The sequence below is a fragment of the Pteropus alecto genome, unplaced genomic scaffold, assembly GCF_000325575.1.
Source record: "Pteropus alecto unplaced genomic scaffold, ASM32557v1 scaffold461, whole genome shotgun sequence".
NCBI lineage: Eukaryota > Metazoa > Chordata > Mammalia > Chiroptera > Pteropodidae > Pteropus > Pteropus alecto.
This window is the reverse complement of record NW_006431079.1, coordinates 1,154,715-1,174,052: the sequence shown is the minus strand read 5'-3', so window position 1 is coordinate 1,174,052 and position 19,338 is coordinate 1,154,715. Positions and strand designations below refer to the sequence as shown.

General features: G+C 35.5%; 1 non-coding gene across 1 annotated transcript; it reads right to left on the bottom strand.

Moving 5' to 3' along the window:
• Positions 1-2,761: 2,761 nt before the first annotated feature.
• Positions 2,762-2,880, bottom strand: LOC112469566. Its single transcript, XR_003042685.1, has one exon. It is a non-coding gene; the product is annotated as a 5S ribosomal RNA (ribosomal RNA).
• Positions 2,881-19,338: the final 16,458 nt, after the last annotated feature.

Here is a 19,338-nt window from a genome sequence, read left to right as displayed (position 1 = left end):
CGGAAGGACCCAGGGCCGGCGCGGGGGAAGGGAGCGGCGGGCGGGAGGAGGGGAAACGGGAGCAAAGGGCTCTGAACCTTGAGGAGTCCGAACGGCCTCTGCGCCCCTCTGCGCTGTGGTCGCGTCGTCTCGGACCATTAAGAGGGAAGGGTGTGTGTTCTCACACCCTTCACCCTGGTGAAGGTTGTGTGACTTAGTATAAAATAAAAGGGAAGCCTGTTGTCGAACACCCGTTAGTAGGGAAGAAGGCATCCTACGTCCTACTGAAAGTAAGTTCTACCCAGACTTAAAAAAAAGAAAAACGGCAAAACAAAAACTTCTTCCCAAGGGGCCTGTGATAACAGTTCCTCAAAATCGTTCTAACCCAGCCCCGGGCCGGGCCTCTTGGGTTGATGGGAAGTAATAAAATGAACTTGGGCCACACCTAAGAGAGTGAGAACTCCCTTAGTTCTAGAAAGGGCTTGTATCCTGGGGCCATGCTTTTTTTTTTTTTTTTTTTTTTTTTGGAAAGTATCCGTTATGAGGCCAGCGTCATTTGAGAATAAAGGGCAGCATCCTAGTTGGAGAGCCTGGGTTGCAGTAGTGATGCTTTGGGGAAGTGGTGGAGTGGTGGGGAAGTGAAGATGGGGCCCGATCAGATTTGGCATTAATTGGAGAGGGTGTCGGAATTGTAAAATCCCCGTGAATTCCACTGCACCGTCATCAGAGCCTTTTAATTACAACAGTTTTGAAAAAGTTTTTTTTCGGAGTGTCCAGTTTACAGGTTTCAAGTGGATGGAGGCTTGTCGTGTCATCCTGATTTGATGGTACTCTTTCCAGTGTTCTGTCATGATGTATTATTCACTGTAAAGTTTGTCTCCTGAAAGTAATGATCCTGTTGACTAATTTTACTTTGCCTCAGAGATGACACGACGGGTTTGTTTGTTTATATGTTTTTGTCACCTGGAAAATTTTAGTGTTTCTTACAAAAAAAAAATTAGGTGCATACTTCAAATGACAAAAATGGTCTTTTAAAAAGTGATAAATTGATGACCTTTAACAAGGTCAGAACAAATATGCAGTTTTCTCAAAATTGAGAGCAGGTGGATAAAAAATCATGCAGCAGTAATACAGTTAATACTAGGCCTTTTGTTTGGGATTTTTTATTTCAAGTTCACTTTTTTATGTCTTCACATTCTTATACAGATGTTAATTTTTCATCTGTTTCATATTTATTATATTTGTGACTCTGTGATATAGTTGTTGGAATTTGGTTCACGGTATTGGAGCTGGAAGGGACCTCAAAGAGGAAAATGAGGCTTAGAAAGGACAGTAGAGCCAGCATCCTTTCAGTTAATTGCCCGACTTTTGGTCTAGTGCTCCTCTCATGACTCTAAACTGCATCTCATTGCTTGGCTGGGTCTTTAGAAAACACTAACATGTTGAGAAAGACTAAAGATAACAGAGTTCTCCTCTGTAAAAGAAACTTTAAGTTGGTGGAATAAACCAGTGTTATTTTTATGCTGTGCTTTTGAATGTCTATTAAATTATATAGACATTTGATTTTTAGAAAATAAAGAGGACGGTTTGCAAATGATAAAGCAGAGAATGAAGCTGGAAAGTGATTTGTTAGTGAGAGCATGGATTTGGGGGTTAAAGGTTCCCCCACTGCTATTGACTGTCTCTGTGACTGGGGGCAAGTTGGATAACTCATCTATAAAAAGATAGATTCTCAAAAATGTTAATTCTCTTTAAGAAAATATCTGTTAATTATCTGGTTTTTCAACAAGCTAAAATTATATCCCTATGAAAGCTTATTGGGAGGATAAAGAAAGGAATATGAGCTGTATAAAATGTGTAAAGAAGGGTATTTTTTTCTGTCTTTTAAAGTGTGGTTACAGTAATAGAATACCAAGACCATTTATTCAATAGGTGGCCTTTGTTAGGATAGGCACTGATTGAAGGATTTCTTTTTTTCCTTCATTTCATTTATGGTGGGTTGGTAGGGGAATCTGGACTACTCAGAGGAAATCTTTGAATAAAACAAAACAAAACAATACAAATAGCTGTATGCAGGTCAGTCTTGAGACTCTACAGGGTTTATTTTCTCTGCTCAGCCTGCCTTATAGCTCCCAAACTGGTGATGTCATAGTAAGTGAAATGACAGGAAATTGTGAATTGCACCCAGGTGCTCTAGGGAGGCACTGAGAAATCTATATTCTCTCCAAGCAAATTAAGTTAAATGTATCAGGTAGCTTTTATACTCTTAAAAAGTGAATCCAGAACAAGCAAGTTGAAGATGCTCAGTGTTCCTTCTGATTTTGTGGAGGAGGATTAAGACTCATTCTCTGGATGCAGGCATAGAGCTTGCTGTGTTGAATATAGATTTAGATAATTTGATTTTTATGGGAGTATCTATCTCTGTCACCTCTTCCCCTTTCTTACAGACTTAAGCATTTAGGAAAGTCATATAGTTATTTGTTGTGCAGAGTACTGAGAAAGGTGTGACAATTTTGTTTTCTTGTTAGTTGAGAAAAGTTTTTTGGGTTGGAAGGAGAGGAAGGTAATCTATGAGTGACGTATAAGTTTAGCCAACTTTAGGAAATTGTGTCTGCTTGTTAGGTTTTTGACCTTGTCAGATAAATAAGCAAATCTGGAAGAATCACTTTTATTTTTATTGATTTTTTATTTGTTTTTATTTTTTAGACAAGGCAACCCTTGGTTGACCTCACAGATTGCAAGGACCTTGTCAGCTTACAATCCCTTATTTTTTAATTTTTTACGCCTACAGCACCTGGTCTTCCTAGGTGGTCTCCCATCCAAGTACTAACCAGGCCCGGCCCTGCTTAGCTTCTGAGATCAGACAGGATCGGGCTTGTTCAGGGTGGCATGGCTGTAGACTGGAAGAATCACTTTTGATTTACATTTTCCATTATTGTTGGCCCATCTTAAGTGGGAAGGCAGATGGTAGTAGAGTCTAGTCCCTGTTTCATGTTAGGAAAGAATACAGTGTGTGAGTATCATGAGGGATATCTTTTTTTTTTTTTATAGCTTTTTCTGATATAATTTTACACCAAACATTGACATGAATTGTACAGAGAATTTCACTATACCCATTTTCTCGGATTTACTGATTGTTAACATTTTGCTCCATTTGCTTGATCACTTTGTGTGTTTTTTCTCTCTAATATATACAAACAACTTTATTGAGATATAATTCACTTATTTAAAGTGTGCAATTTAGTGAGTTTTAGTATATTCGTAGAATTGTGCAGTCATCACTACAGTCAATTTTAGAATATAGTCATCACTGTTTCTAAAACCCATACCCATTAGCAATCACTTCCCATTTCCTTCTAGGCAACCACTGATCTCTTTTGGGTTACTAGATTTGCCTATTCTGGACATTTCATATAAATGGAATCATACAATATAGGGTTTTTTATGATTGGCTTTTTTCATTTAGCATGTTTTTAAGGTTCATCTATGTTATAGAATGTATCAGTATGTTATTTCTTTTTATGGCTGAATAATATTCCATTGTGTGAATATACCACATTTTATTTATCTACCAGTTGATGGACATTTGGATTGTTTATACTTTTTGATTATAACGAACAATGCTGCTATGAACATTTGTGTTAATATTTTTTGAGGACATATGTTTTTATTTTTCTTGGGTATACACCTAGGAGTGAAATTACTGGGTCATGTGACAACTGTATGCTTAACCTTTTGAAAAATGGCCAGACTGTTTTCCAAAACACCTGCATCAGTTTACATTCCCACTAGCAGCATATGAAGGTTCTACTTTCTCCACATCCTTAGCAATATTTGTTATCTCTCTTTTTGAATGTAGGCATTCTAGAGGATATGAAGTGGTATCTCATCGTGGTTTTGATTTGCATATCCTTGATGGCTAAGGATAACTTATTTAAAAGGAAAAAAAAAGGCTGTCTTTTCCCAGAGATAAAGTGGCTATAAAAAGTTTGATGAGCCAGTTTCAAAAAAGGAGTCAGTGTGAGCTAAACTTAATTTTTATTTTCTTCTACTAGTCTGGTCAATTCTGTGTAAATTCTCTCATGGTCATTTTGTGACACCATCTTTGCTCTGAAGCCCATATTCCTAGGTGAAGCAAAACTCAAATCCTAATAGCTTACCTCAGGCATCTGTGATACTTCCAGAGGTCAAGGTTGCAATGGGGAAGGGGAGAGTTTTCCTAAGTTAGGTTGTGTGTTTCCTTTTATAAGGTAGAGCAAATAAGAAGTCTAAAAAAAGAGACCAACATACAGAAACAATTACAGAGCAGCTCAAGGCAGTTTAAAATTACGTGCTAAGTTTAGTTAAGAGAGACTATATATTCTTAAACATAAGAGAACCCCAGTTCATACTCCCTCAGGTAGGGAGGATCACGTTGAAGGATCATGTACTTTAATGACACTGGGGCTCTGTTCCTCTCTTCTTAGGAGGAAATCCTGAGTCACAGTCTCTGGTGGTTAAACCAAATTCTTTCAGACTCTGCTCAGCCCTTCCTTCCTATATTAAAAATAAAGTTTTCTTTGCCTAAGGCCTCCTTTGGCAACACCCATTTCCAAGTCCTGTATGCTTTTATAAGCTTGTTTTTTTGACTAACTCTGGTGGAAGGCGTACTTAGACTTGGCTTGTCTCCTCAATTCCATGTTGCCATGCCTGAATTTAAATTACTGTCAGGTGGTTTAAGACATCTCTCATAGACCTACGTATACAAGAGGGAACCTATACTAATCTGTTTTTGGTTCCTCTTGGTTATAGTTTAGGATCTAGTGAAAGAGAAAGATGCGCCTTTTAGCATCTGGTCACTTTGCACGGAATTCATTGATTATATACAGGCTATCATTGCCAGACTTTTAGATTTACTTCTCAAAATTTATTAAGTAAGGCAGATATTGGTCAAATGTCTGTATTCCAGATATTTTATGATGGCTGATTTTAGTTTGCAATATATAGAACCCTGGACTGAGTTTATGAGTGGCAGAGTCTTGTCATGGTGGAAAATGAGAGCATGTACCAGCTCTCAAGCTGTGTTCAGTATGCTTCCAAGGGATTAGGTATAACTCCAGGAAGTAAGATGGAAGGAAGTATAATTTAGACTAGCAGTCTCTAAACTTTTTGGCTCCAGGGACCGGTGCTTCTATGAGAATCTAATGCCTGGTGAGCTGAGATGGAGCTGAGACGGTGATGCTAGTGCTGGGGAGCAGCTACAAATACAGGTAAAGCTTCGCTTGCTTGCCTGCCTTTCACTTCCTGCTGTGTGACCTGGTTCCTAATATAAAGTTTCTCATATAAAAAACTTAGGTTATTTGCTTGATTGTCATCCATCGAATCTGTCATAATCAAGTTTCTCATATAAAAAACAGGTTATTTGCTTGATTGTCATCCATCGAATCTGTCATAATGTCCTGTTAAAGAGAGCTGAGTTAGTAATCTTTTTCGTTCATTAGTGTGATGGATAAGTTAGGTGAAAATTTTGCTAGGCCATCTGTGGTCGACTGTATGGGCTGAACTAGCTGGGTTAGTGTAAAATGTTTTCATGGACTACTGAGAGGTCTAAGCAGGGAGAAGGTATGTGGAACTCTCATTAATAAAGCTCTCATTAAGCTTTATTCCTCTGTGAATGTGGGATTCCTTGATTTCTGAACTATTCCCAGTTGGCAAAATATGAGTGTGCATTCATTGATATTGGTCACAAAATAAAAAAAATGTCAGAGCTAGAAATCAGAGATAGTCTAGCTACCACTTTTGACAGATGGTAATGATTAATATTTGTAAATGACTTTATAGTTTTGCAGCATAATTTTAAACAGTTTAAAAATTTTTTCAGCCCTACTTGAAATACAGTTTTTTGTCTGGTGTCACCCAGCAAGTTAGAAAGAACTATTAGAATCCAGGTCTTTTATATGCTGGCTCACCATCGATGAGATGATTATTATTTTAATTTATAGATTTGGAAAAACTGAAGCAATGGTTTAATCATTGAACAGCAGAGTATTAAAGTGTTGTGGCCTTCTAAATTCAGTCGTTAACCCACATTGCAGTAGAGGAGCTCCGTCACTTGCTTTTTGAATTGTAGTTAAGGTTGGTTGTTATTTTATATATGTTTTTTCCTGTTTCCCCACTCTTATCAGTTCTGGAAATGTTTTTCTTAAAACAATTACTAGAGTTTTGTTTCTATGAAGCTCCCTTTTTTGTGTGACTGTTTCAAGATGTTTATGCTCTTTGAGGTCTGTTTTCTTTGGAAAAAAAAAAAAAGATTTGCATCTGCTAACCTCAGAAATTCCTCGGTTTGCATCTTTTGTGGTTGAAGTCCGGGTGCTGGTTGTGACTTCTGGTTTACTGTATTCTTTATAATGAAAAAATATAGGAAGCAACAGAGAAACTTTCAGGATTTTTTAAAGGCAAGAAGAGAGAAGAGGAAATGATTTAGAAATAATTATCATAAACCACGATTTACAGGCCTGCCTCAGAGATATTACGGGTTCATTTGCAGATTACCACAATAAAGTGAGTCATTTTCTGCTGGTGGAGGGTTTTGCCTTTAAAAAACACAGCATCTGTATAACACAATAAAATGAAGTGCAGTTAAATGAGGTATGCCTTATAAGTGGATAAACACAATTTATAACAAATAACATGCATTTTTAAAATAAAACATTAGAATTACTTTCCAGGAATGTCAAAGGACTTGATTCTTTTCTCAGTTGTGTCACCGCTGATGTTCTTTTCCTTTTGTTTTTGTAGTTTTAGAATAATGACTCTTTAACAGTGTGTTAGCCTAGTTAGGAAGATAGGTATTAAAGAGTATTTTACATAGCATTTACTTGATAAAGATTTGTTATGTTAATTATGAAAAGATGGAGGCTGCCTGTTCAGATTTTCAAAGAATTGTATGTAACTATACATATAGAAAGATTGATCTATAGCATGTATTTCGGATATAAGACACAATACTTAACTTTTTAAAACTTAAATAAGCCCAATTCCACAACTCCTCTAAGTACCGAGTAAGTAAAAAATGTGGGGTCTGTAGAAGAGAGAAATAGCAGTGATTATGGGAGAGGTATTTTGTACTGCATTCTGATTATTTTATAATTTTTAATTTGTAAAACTAAATTTTATGATAGTTCAGATGAACCTGTACTTTTTTGTTGTTAATGAATCTCAGTTTATTTAGCCATTTCTATTGATTCAGGATCACAATCTCTTGTTGGGAAAAAATAAAACAAGCATTTAGAAGTATTACCTGCCAAACTGACAACCATCCGGCTTTGCTGAACTCTAAGGTTCTGTCTGTCCCAATAATATTTCATCTCTTTCTTTGCTAAGTAATTACCTGATATTTTTCTCCCACCCCCATTTTCTCACATCTATATGAAACAGATTATTTCTCCTGCATATCTATTATGTGGAAAATGATATTTAAGCATTTAAAGTTTTATCTTTTAGAAGACTGTTTAGAGTTTTGTAGATGATTGTTGGTTGGCTGATCTAGCTCTGTTGGCTGCTTAGCTCATTTGGTTATGAGTGTGGTGCATTTAATGAGGCCAACGTCATTGAATTGGTTTCCATAAGGACCAGTTAGCTTTACGCACTTTTGTGCTAGCCCCAGCTGACTGTTCCTCTCACAAATAAACTGGAGGTCATAGGGAACATAGGCAAGAAAGCGAGGCCAGAGTAGTACTTCATCCTGTTCTTGACATATAATTAAATTAATAGGTATTTATTGTTTATTAAATACCCTTCAGGGCCAGGTACCAGATGGTACTATCCCCATTTTACAGATTAGGAAACTAAAGTGCAGAGAATTTAAATAACATGACCCACTTATCATATAGCAAGAATTGGAAGCCTGTTTTCCCTGTCTCTGTAGTTCTCTAACAGTGATCCCATCCCAACCTTTTTGGCATCAGGGACCGGTGCTCCTATGAGAATCTAATGCCTGATGATCTGAGGTGGAGCTGAGGCAGTGATCCTAGCACTGGCGAGCAGCTGCAAATACAGGTTAAGCTTTGCTCGTTGAACTGCCACTTACCTCCTGTTGTGCAGCCCAGTTCCTAACAGGCCATGGACTGGTACTGGTCCGTGGCCTGGGGTTTGAGGACCCCTGCTCTATCACATACCTTTCGATTATTGAAAGACAAGCTTGGTGATTGGACACTTGTTTCCATAGATGTGTGAGATACAGTTGCTGTCTTTGAGCTCATAGTCTTTTGAGGAGTCATGCATATAAACTAGTAACTGCAGAAAAGGATCAGTTCATTAAGAGAAGAGCAAATAATGGTTCAGGAGAGAGAAAGAGTTCTGTTCTTTAGCTTGGTAGTTTATGTCTTGCAAAATTTACTATGAAGTGTTTAGCTCTGTGACCTTGAATGAAAACAATAGTCTGATTTATTTATTGATTAATTCAATGCTTGTTTAATATGTGTAAAAACACCTATGAGTCTCTACATAAACTATAGAATCTGAAGGTTGGAAAAAACATGGTTGAAAGTCAACTATGTAAGGAATGGTATTTTTCTCTCTCTAAAAATAAATTTTGAGTTATAAAGTACATATTTCTTATAGAGAATTTAGAAATTATAGAAAGATACAGAAACAAATCACTCATAATTCTCTAGTCCAGAATTAAGCTGTTAGCATTTTGATGTTTTTCTGTAGTGCCTTCCAGTTTAAAACTTTTTTGTTGTAGTATACCTTAAATACAAATCCTAAGTATATAGCTTGATATGTGTGTAACCATCATCCAGATGAATTCTTCTCAGTTTTTACTAAATGCGGGTGTATGTATGTATACTCTTACATATTGTGATAAGTGAAATGCAAAAATTTTGATTTTTTTTGTTCTATCATGAGTATTTCTCAATATCATGAAGTATTCTCCTGAAATTTTATTGATCCTAGTTAAGAATTAATTACAAGGAGCAGAAACTCATTCAAACAAGTTGAAATAAAAAGAGGATTTATTTCAATCATAACATTGTACGTTTATAAATAACATCTTAAGAGAATATCTCATATCAATACAAAAATCTTTCTGGTGAATATATGGAGTACTTCAAATTTTTCTTTTTTCAAATGTCCTTGTACATATAGTTTTACACTTGTGGGAGTTATTCTAGAGGATTAATTGCTAAAACTAGACTTTGTCAAATCCAAGGAATAATGCATATTTTAAATTTTATTAGCTCTTTCCAAATCACCTACCTCAAAAGGTTAGACTCACCAACAGTGTTTAAAATTCTACCAATTTTTTCTCTACATCTGTAATAAAATGTTACTACTTTTCTAAACTATCTGTTTTAATCTGAATTTAATTGTTTGTGAAGCTGAGCATTTTTTTTTATATATTTCATATATATTTGTACATTTCTTCTGTGAATTACCTGTTTAGGTCCTTCGTTTATTCATGTATCTATTGTGTTTTTTATCTTTTTCTCATTAATTTGTAGAAACTATTAGGAATATTTAGATTGTCAGGAAATACTTCAAAAAACTTGCAGTGAAAAAATATGCATACACGAATACATATTTATGAAATTGGGATCGTAAGAGAAATATAATTTTGTATCCTGCCTTTTTTTTTTAAGGGTTTTTATAAGAATTTATTTGAGCCAAACTGACCACATATGCTAGAGAGCAAGATCTCAAATGCTCCCTGTATCCTGTCTTTTTAATTTACTATTACATGTTGATCATTTTCCCATGTTATTAAATGTGCGTGGAGTATTTTCTCATGCCATTAAATATTCTTCATAAACATGATTTTAATTGTTATTTAATTTCAAAGTATGGATGAACTGTAAAATTTTTAATAATTATTTGGCACTTGGGTGGTTTATACTTTTTTATTATAAATAATTTTACAATATACATACATTATACAAATCTTTTAGTGTCTGTTGCTTTAATGTAAATATCGCTAAGACAATTATTAAGTTAAATTAGATGACCCTTTAAACACATTGCATATGTAATTATAATTTTCTTCTTAGAAGTGCCATGCCAATTTATGGTCACTCCTAGCTTGCCATCTTTTAATCGTGTGTGTGTGTGTGTGTGTGTGTGTGTGTGTGTGTGTGTGTGTGTGTGTGTGTGTGTATTTGGGGGGAGTGGTAAATACACATAACATAAAATTTTCCATTTTAACCATTTAAAAATGTCCAGTTCAGTGGCATTTAGTACATTTCACAATGTTGTGCAGCCATCACTATTATGTAGTTTTTATAACATTTTCCTCACCCCAAATAACATTTCATCACCCCAGAAGGAAACCCTGCACCCATGAAACAGTCACTCTCTAATTCCCTCTTTTCCAAGCTGCTGGTAACTACTAATCTGCTTTCTTTTTATTCGGATTTGCCTATTCTGGATATTTCATATAAATTTAATTATATAATATGTGACCTTTTATATCTGGCTTCTTTTACTTAGAATAATATTTTCTAGGTTCATCCATCTTGTACCATAAATCAGTACTTCGTTCCTTTTTATGGATGAATAATATTTCATTGTATGGCTATACTGCATTTTATTTATCCATATTCATCTGTTGATAGACATTTGGGCTGTTTTCACTTTTTGGCTATTTTGTGAATAGTGCTGCCAAAACATTCATTTGCAAGGTTTTGTTTGAACATCTGTTTGGGTATATACCCAAGAGTAGAATTGCTAGGTCATATGATAACTATCTGTTTAAACCTTTTTAAGAACTACAAATTTTCCACAGCAGCTACACTATTTTACATTCCCACTTCAACACATGGAAGTTCCACTTTCTCCATATCCTAGCTAATACTTCTTTTCACATTTTTTGATGTCTTATTTTTTAATCTATGTTTATTTTTTTAAAGCAATGTATTAATCTTTTGTATTTGTATTGTGAACTGTCTTTTATGCTCGTTATAATTTCTCTTGCTTATGTTTTTTTTGGGGGGGAGGGCGGAGAATAGGGAGGCTTGAGATTGGGGTGTTTTTGAAGGGTAGTTATGGATCTCTTTTGCTTAGGAAAGCTGGTGAGTTTGCCAGAGAAGTAGGGTGGTAAAGAAATTTGATTTGGAGGTATATTAGGTATCCTATGGCGGCCGCAACAGATTATCACAAACTGGATGGCCTAAAACAATAAAAATTTATTTTCTCTCTTCTGGAGGCCAGAATCCAAAATCAAGGTGTTGGCAGGCTGTAGAGAAGAATAATTCTTCTCCTCTTCCAGCTTTTGGTGGCTGTCAGCATTCTTTTGCTTCTGGCCACATAACTCACATCTTTACATCACCTTCTCCTTTGTGCTGTGTCATCTCCATGTGTCTGTCTTATAAGGATACTTGTCATTGGATTTAGGGCCCACCCAGCTAATCCAGGATGATTTCAAGATCTTTGATTACATCTGTAAATATCATTTTCAAATAAGATAACATTTACGGTCTGGGGATTAGGATGTGGACATACCTTTTTTGGGACCACCATTCAACTCACTACAGAGAGTCTAAAGGGTAGGTCTTGGATTTCTTCAGGTGTTAGCAAGAAGCAGAGAGGAGTAAAAGGGAGAGCCTAAGAAAAATGTTTAAGGAGAAAAGAGACTAATGCACCAGTGCTCTATACTGTTACACTTGATATTCAGAGATGCCGTAGGATTTTAGGATAAAAATGGCTTAGGTCTAATTTTATTTAACAGAATCCATGTAACTCAGACAAAAATCAAACTTCTGTTATAGTAGAACATTCTTTATAATAAAAGTATTTCTTTAGCAGCATAGTGATTTTGGAACCAGTTAGATACATTGTCATTGTCATCAGTAATCATTACTATCTAGGCCTTGTATTTACACTGTATTCTTTTAAAATAGTCAACATAGATCTCATAGAAGAGAATCAAGAGGTGGTTAGAATTTCCAAACCTTATTTACAGAGGAAGAAAGTGTGGCTGGAGGGTTCTGAGTAACTTGTCTGAGTTCTCATAGCTGGTTAGTGTCAGAGCTTAGGCTTGAATTTGGGGTCCCTTAATTCTTAGGTGATTGTTTTTTGAAAAATAAATAAATAAATAAGTAAATCCTAATTAATTAATTAATTAATTCTTCCCCCCTTCAAGCTGAGGTTCTTTGTTGGGATAGCAAAGGATATAGTATAGCCTAAAGGTTATATCTATCCCCTGGATTTGAAATCCAGACCCTCCATTTAATATTTGTGTGACCTTGGGCAGTTTACTTCTGTTTTAGTTTCTTCATCTTTGAAGTGGAAATGAACCTATCTCACAGGGTTTTGGTAAGATTAAATAAATTACTAAATTAAATGGCTTGGAGCAGTGCCTGGCATATAATGAGTATCCATTAAATGTTCACTATTTCTAACAGTTTTATTCTTTGCATCACTTAACTTTCTATATAATTTTCACATGGATAAGAAGTGGAGATAGGGTAATAGTACTATATACATGATGGCGTTTGGGCCTGTTAGCAACCAAATGAGAGAAGTTCTATTATTCTCATTTTATAGATGAGGAAACTGAGGTACAACATAGTTAAATAACTTGCCTAAAATTATATAGCTATTATGTGGAAAGATTGGGGTTCAAACTCAGATCTGTCAGAATCTAGAGTTTACTCTTTTTTAAAGTTATGTTTTATTAAATATATATACAATAAAGTACACCTATCAAAGTATACTATACTGTGATGTATTTTTATAAACTGAGCACACCCATGTTGCCAGCACCCCATTATCCTTCCTTGTGTCCCTTCCAGTTTCTGTTTGCTATCTCACAAGAGTTACCACTGTTCTGACTTCAAACAGCATAGAGTAGTTTGCCTGTTTTTGTACTTTGTAGAAACGTATTCATACACTGTGCTCTTTTTCTATCTGGTTTCTTTCACACAACATTATGTTTGAGAGATTCATTCATACTGTTATTGGTAGTTTTAGATTGTTCGTTCTCATTGCTGTATAGTTTTCCATACCACAATTTATTTTTCAATTCTCTTGATGACATGTGAGTAGTTTTCTAGATTTTTAGTGTTACAGTAGTTATATGTTACAAATATTATCTTTTGTGCCTGTGTGTGTGTGTGTGTGTGTGTGTGTGTGAACATGCCTTTTGGTCTATTGAGTAACTAGGAATGGAATTGCTGGGTCATAGAAGTGTGTTTGGCTTTAGCAGATACTGCCATATTGTTTTCCACATTGGGTTGTGTCAGTTTACATTCTCATCTGTAGTACATGAGGTTGTAGGTTGCACCTTATCTTCACCAACACTTGGCATATCTTTCCTTTTTATTTTAGTCATTCTGGTTGATACAGAGTAGTATTGTATTACTTAAATTTTCTGGATGACTAATGAAGTTGAGCACCTCTCAAAAGTTTATTAGACACTTGTATATCCTCTTTTGCCATTTTTCTTTCAGGTGGTCTTTTTTCAATATTGGTTTAATGGAATTCTTTATATCTTCTGGATGTGAGTCTTGTCAGTTATAATATTGAAAATGTCTTTTAATCTCTGTGTTTTCGTTTCATTTTCTTAATGGTGACTTTTGAGCAACATGTTTTTAGTTATAGTTCAACTTACCAGTTTTCTTTATGTTTAGTGCATTTTATGTTCTGTTTGAGATATCTTTGTTATTGCAGGGTCACAAAGGTGTTCTGTGTTTCTTCCTAAAAGCTTTATTGTTTCATCTTTCACTTTTAGATCTGCAATCCCAGAGTTAACTCCCTTAAACCAGTATGCTGTAACACTACTTTGTACTGGCTGAAAAAAGCTCCTCCTCCTTCTTTTGTGTGTGTGCCATTTTTCAGCATCCTACAAAGTGAAAGAGAAACATTTCCATTGCTCTCACAGCTGGGCCTGAAGTACAACAAGGCTTTTGAAATGACCAGTACAGACAGGGCTTTTAATACACACTTAGTAAAACAAATGCTAATCTTTGTGCTTTGATCTAGTACTAATTGGTAAAATTTTAGTGGTTAGGAAACTGTAAAAAAAATTTTATTACTATAAAAAGTCTTAAGGGTAAAGAAAATTTTTTCTGTTATTGAGGGTAACCTGACAGGAGGCTCCCAGATTCTTAAATCTCTTGTGTGTTCTGGAGAAGAAGAGGCTATTGGGTGGTCCCTTATTTTAAGCTGTGAAATTTGGACTTAGAGACATGTCAGTGTTCTGGATATAGCCATGTTTGCTACTCTAGGCTCTTCTTTGGTTTGTGTTCTGTGAAGGACATGTCATTTTCATGAAGTAGAGACTTCCTTCTTGGGAAGCATTTGGGAATTTCCAGGGCATTTTTATGTCTTGCATATATGGCTGTCCTTTTGGGAGGAAAAGGGCTAATATTTGTTGAGTACCTCTTGTGCTCCATGTAAGTATGCCCCATATGCTTTACATATGTTAACTCACTCAGTCCTCTCAATAGGCCTATGAAATAGGTATTATCCCCATGTTAGGATAAGGAAACCGAGGTTTATGGAGGAGAGACCTTGAGTAGGTTACTTAAAATTCAACAAGACATGGAAGTAGTATTTGAATCTAGATTTGCCAGTGATTAAAGTCCTGTTTCTTCCACTGTAGTATATAAACTACAGGATATACTATAGTACCTTTTTAGTTCCTTCTGGATGAGTGGCCTCTTCACATTTGTGAGACTTGTCTAACCTGAGAGATAGAAGTTTACTCAAATGTATTCATGAATTCCAGGAGAAGTTAGTTTTGAATGATAAATTTTTATGTCTCTATAGCATTTAGCATAGAGCTGTGTACATAGTAAGAACTCAATTGAGTATGGAATAGTGTAGTAATATAGCAGAATGGCTGATTGTGGGGTAGACAGGGTCTCTCAATCTTATGGTGGCTGAGTGGAGCAAAACATCATTGATTGCTTATATGTATAGCTTGGATTTGTTGAGAGGGAGGGTGTACAATGTGAGGTTTGGGATGAATTGTTTTTGATTAAGTGTCTTGTTAGTTCAATAAATATTTGTAGGTTGATAATGGTGATGAATTGTGGGAATATTTTTACCATTAGGAAGAATTTAAATTTTTGGTTTGGCACATTTTCTTTTCTTTCTGTATGGTAACAGAGGTGTGTTTATTTTCAGAATTCTTTAGACTCATTTTGTAGTAGATTGGCTAGTTAGGTTTTTGCTACTGTTGTAAGAACTGTTATAATTAGCATCTTTGCTTCCCCTAACAGTTTTATGGGTTTGTTTTGAAAAACCTAAAACACACACACACACACACGCACACACACACACACACAACAGAAGAAACTTTTATTCTGCTAAATATTTCTTCAAGAAGGGTATCTTAAGAATCTCTAAATGTGGAATTCCAAATAATCACATTTTTCAAATATCTTCAAGACTAATATGGCCCCAGAAGTCCCTGCCCTCCCCACCCCTCCACCATTTTACAAATATTATCTAGAAATTGGAAAGGATAGAACTGAAATGGTAAGAGGAGACCGAAACCTGAGATCATTAAGCATTTATGTAGGAGCATTTAATCTTAGAATGAATTCAAGTTTCCTGACCCAGACAAATTACAGCCCACAGTTCTGAAAGAATTTTGGGGTGAGATCATTTGCTCACTGTCAGTAACCTTTAAGGAATCCTGGAATTACCATAGAGAGACATATTTTCAAAACTGAGAAGAAGAGAAGAGATTGACATATTCCTTGTCAAAATCTTGAATGGTTTAAGGATATGGTATGAGGATTTAGACCAGGAATGTGATTATAAAGAGCCAACATGGGCCCACTAAGAATATGTTAGATCAGACTATGTACATTTTCTTTATTAGGAGAGTAGACTAGTAGAAGAGAGAAATACTGTTAGCTATCATTTCTGGACTCAGGAATGTTTTTGATGGGAATAATTAGGATATACTTGGGGATAAGAGATTTGAATTGTATGATGAAACAGGTGCTGCAAAAGTAGAAAGGAGATATAATTTAATAGCAGCACTAAAATGTAAGGCTTTTAGTTGGCCGTGCGTTTGATTTACAGCAAAAGTGTGATTTAGTTGACAAAAGGTTGAGATTTTATCTTGCATTAATAAACAGTCAAAAAAGAGAGAGTGGATAGTCCTGTTTTAAACAATGTTAATTAGACCACACCTAGATAGAGTACTGATTGCAATCCTAGGTACTATGGTGGTAAAGGAACTGAAAACTCTTATCATATGAACTGCAGTCGAAGGAGCAGGTTTATATTATGATCAGTAAATGGCTCCGACAATACTTCCCACAGAAGAGTCCCAGAAGAACTTGGAGGAGAAATGGCAACATTGTTGGAATACCATAGATTTTGATAGCATTCACTTGAAAAAATTGTAGTTTGGCTAACAGGCAAAGAAGGGTATGTAGTTCGTTCTAGGCAGAGAATTGCATCTACAAAAGAAAGAAGGCATGAAAAAGCATGTCATATTTGAGGAACTACAAGGTGAGTTAATACGATAATGTGTAAAGAGGGAGAGAGGAGGTGATGGGGAGTGAGTCAGGGGAAGTTGGCAGGTGCCTTATATGAAGGTGGAGAAACTGGAGCCCATGACGATAAAAATGATTTGTATGTCTTTATTGTTACTAGGCCTAGAATTCCAGGCTTTCTCCGTAATTTCCCTTATGGAAATAAGCTCTCTCTTTCATTTCCTTTATGTATGTGTTTTTTTCCATCTGCATGTTTTTATTTGATAAATTTGACATGTTAAATTTTGTAAGTTTAAAGTGTACAGCCTGTTACTTTGATACATTTACATATTGTAATATGATTGCCATTGAAACAATATTTATCACCTTATATCTTTATAGTACAATATTATTGGCTGTATTCATTATACTGTACATTAGATCTCTATGGCTTATTTACTACTTGGTACAAGTTTGTACCCCTAAACACTATTAATCATATCTCCCCACCCCCATCCTCTGGTAACCACCTGTTTTTTTTTTACAGGTTTGACTTTTAGGTTCTACATGTAAGTGATAGCATATAGTACTTGCCTTTCTGTGTTTGACTTATTTTGCTTAGCATAATATGCTTATAGTCCATCCATGTTGTTGTAAATGGCAGAATACCCTCCTTTTTCATAGCTGAGTAATATGCATTTTGTGTATATACCACATCTTTTTTATCCATTCATCTGTTGATGGCCATTTGGGTTTCCTTTGGGCATATACCCAGAAGTATAATTTGGTACATCATATGGTAGATATTTTAAAGTTTTGAGGAACCTCCATATTGTTCTCCTTAGTAGTTGGACTAATTTACATTACCACCAACAGTGTATGAGTATTCCCTTTTCACTACATCCTCACCAGCACTTACATGTTAGCTTGACAGATGTGTGCCCTGCAGGGTATTCAAATAGGTTGAAAGGGAGTCAATATCTACACTTGAAACTTTGCTACCAAAATTCTGTTTCTAACTGTGGTTTGGAGCAGTCCTGTCTGGATAGGTTTTCAAACTCCAGTCTCCTCTTAAAACTGGATACATTTTAGAATTACTAGGTGCCTCAGTTGGACTAGGCATGGTGTCTAAAAGATGTCAAGCAGAAGCAGATTATCAATAAAAGTAATGGCTATATATACGTATCTAAAGTTATCTGACAGACAATATATTAAGAAAGAAAGTGAACAAATCTGCCTCAAGGGGGAAAACATAGTGTTAACATCATTTCTATTGCTCTTCTATTGAAAAGCCTGGTGAGCAGCTTTCCTGGGTTAGTTAGTGCCTTAAAGAAACCTGTGGCCTGTCCAAGATGAGAACAGCTTGCTGCCTGCATTCTGGGTATTTGTGAGTGTCTGACTCCTGAGCCATAGTCGGCTGGTGATGTGAGGCCAAGGTACCACTGTCTCTTCAAGAAGCAGTTTCCATCTTCACTTTATGCTGTAGGAGCTATAAATTTAATTCAATTTCTTATGTAGAAGTGAGGGAGAATGATGGGTAGAGTGTAGTGTTAGATAGTTTTTGTAGCTACCAAAATTCTGCTAACCTTATTGTTTTTTAAAAGTGCTGATAATAATGAAGTAGTCACCCAAAAGTAACAGGAGATGATCTCTGATTTGTACAGGGGCTCAGAAATTATCTGGAAGACAAAGAGAATTGAAATGCTGGGGCAGCAAGTGAGTTGAAGACAAAAACACAAGTTAGTTTTTCAGCAGCACCAAAAATGGAAGTGTGTGTTGGTAGTAATACTATTCTTATGGGCAGTCTGTTCCAGGAGTATTTGTAACAAAGATACAGTGAGATCTTTTAGTGCATGAAGTAAACTAATTATAGCATGATAACCTGGTTATATTCATTCCCAGAGGAAAAGAATTTCATCACTTGGGGTAGATGATGTGCATTAGACTGTAGGATTGGTGTGTCAGTGTGGTCAGGTGAGGCAGTCCCTGTTACACTTTTGTCTTGGGCCTGGAGGGAGATATAGCTCAGCTTGCCTTCAGAGAGTTCTGTCCATAGTATAGCTTTGAATGCTTGAAATGTATTGCCTGCAGCCTCTGCTTTAAAACTTTGACAGTTGTTAAAACATTTTTAAAATTTTAATTTAAAAATATGCATTTTAAAAGATTAAACTTTTGATTTCAGATAATTGTAGATTTGTATACAGTTGTAAAACAATACAGAGATTTACCTAGTTTCCTCCAATGGTAACATCTTACAATACTGTAGTATATTATTACTATGGGGATATTGACATTGATACGGACGAGATACAGAACAGTTAGTTCGATCACCACAAGAATTCCTGTGATTGCCCTTTTATAGGCACATCCACCACCATCCTTGACCTCTAGCAACTACCAGTCTGTTCTTCATTTCTATAATTTTGCATTTAGAATGTTACATAAATGGAATCAGGTAGTGTGTAGCTTTTAGGGATTGCTTTTCTTACTCTTCTAGAGCAGGTTTGAAGGCGAAGAATTCTCTTAGTTTTGTTTTACTTGAAAATGTTTTTATTTTGCCTTCATTTTTGAAGGATTTTTTTTGTTTATAGAATTCTGGATTGACAGGGTTTTGTTTTTTGTTTTTTGTTTTTCTTTCAGTACTTGTAAGGTACTGTTCCATGTCTTCTAACCTCCATTGTTTCTGGTGAGAAGGCAGTGGTAATTTTAATCATTTTTTTCCTCCCTTAATGCATCCTTTCTTTCCGGCTCTTTAAAATTTTTTCTCCTTTTTCCCTTAAAAGTTTGACTATGATATGTCTATTTTTTTTTGTTTTTGTTTTTGTTGTTTTTGTTTTTGTTTTTGTTTTGGTATTTATCCTGTTTGGGATCCACTGAGCTTCTTGAATATGTAAATTTATATCTGAAAAGGAAAAACACAGCTTTTTCCTTTCTATGAAGAGAA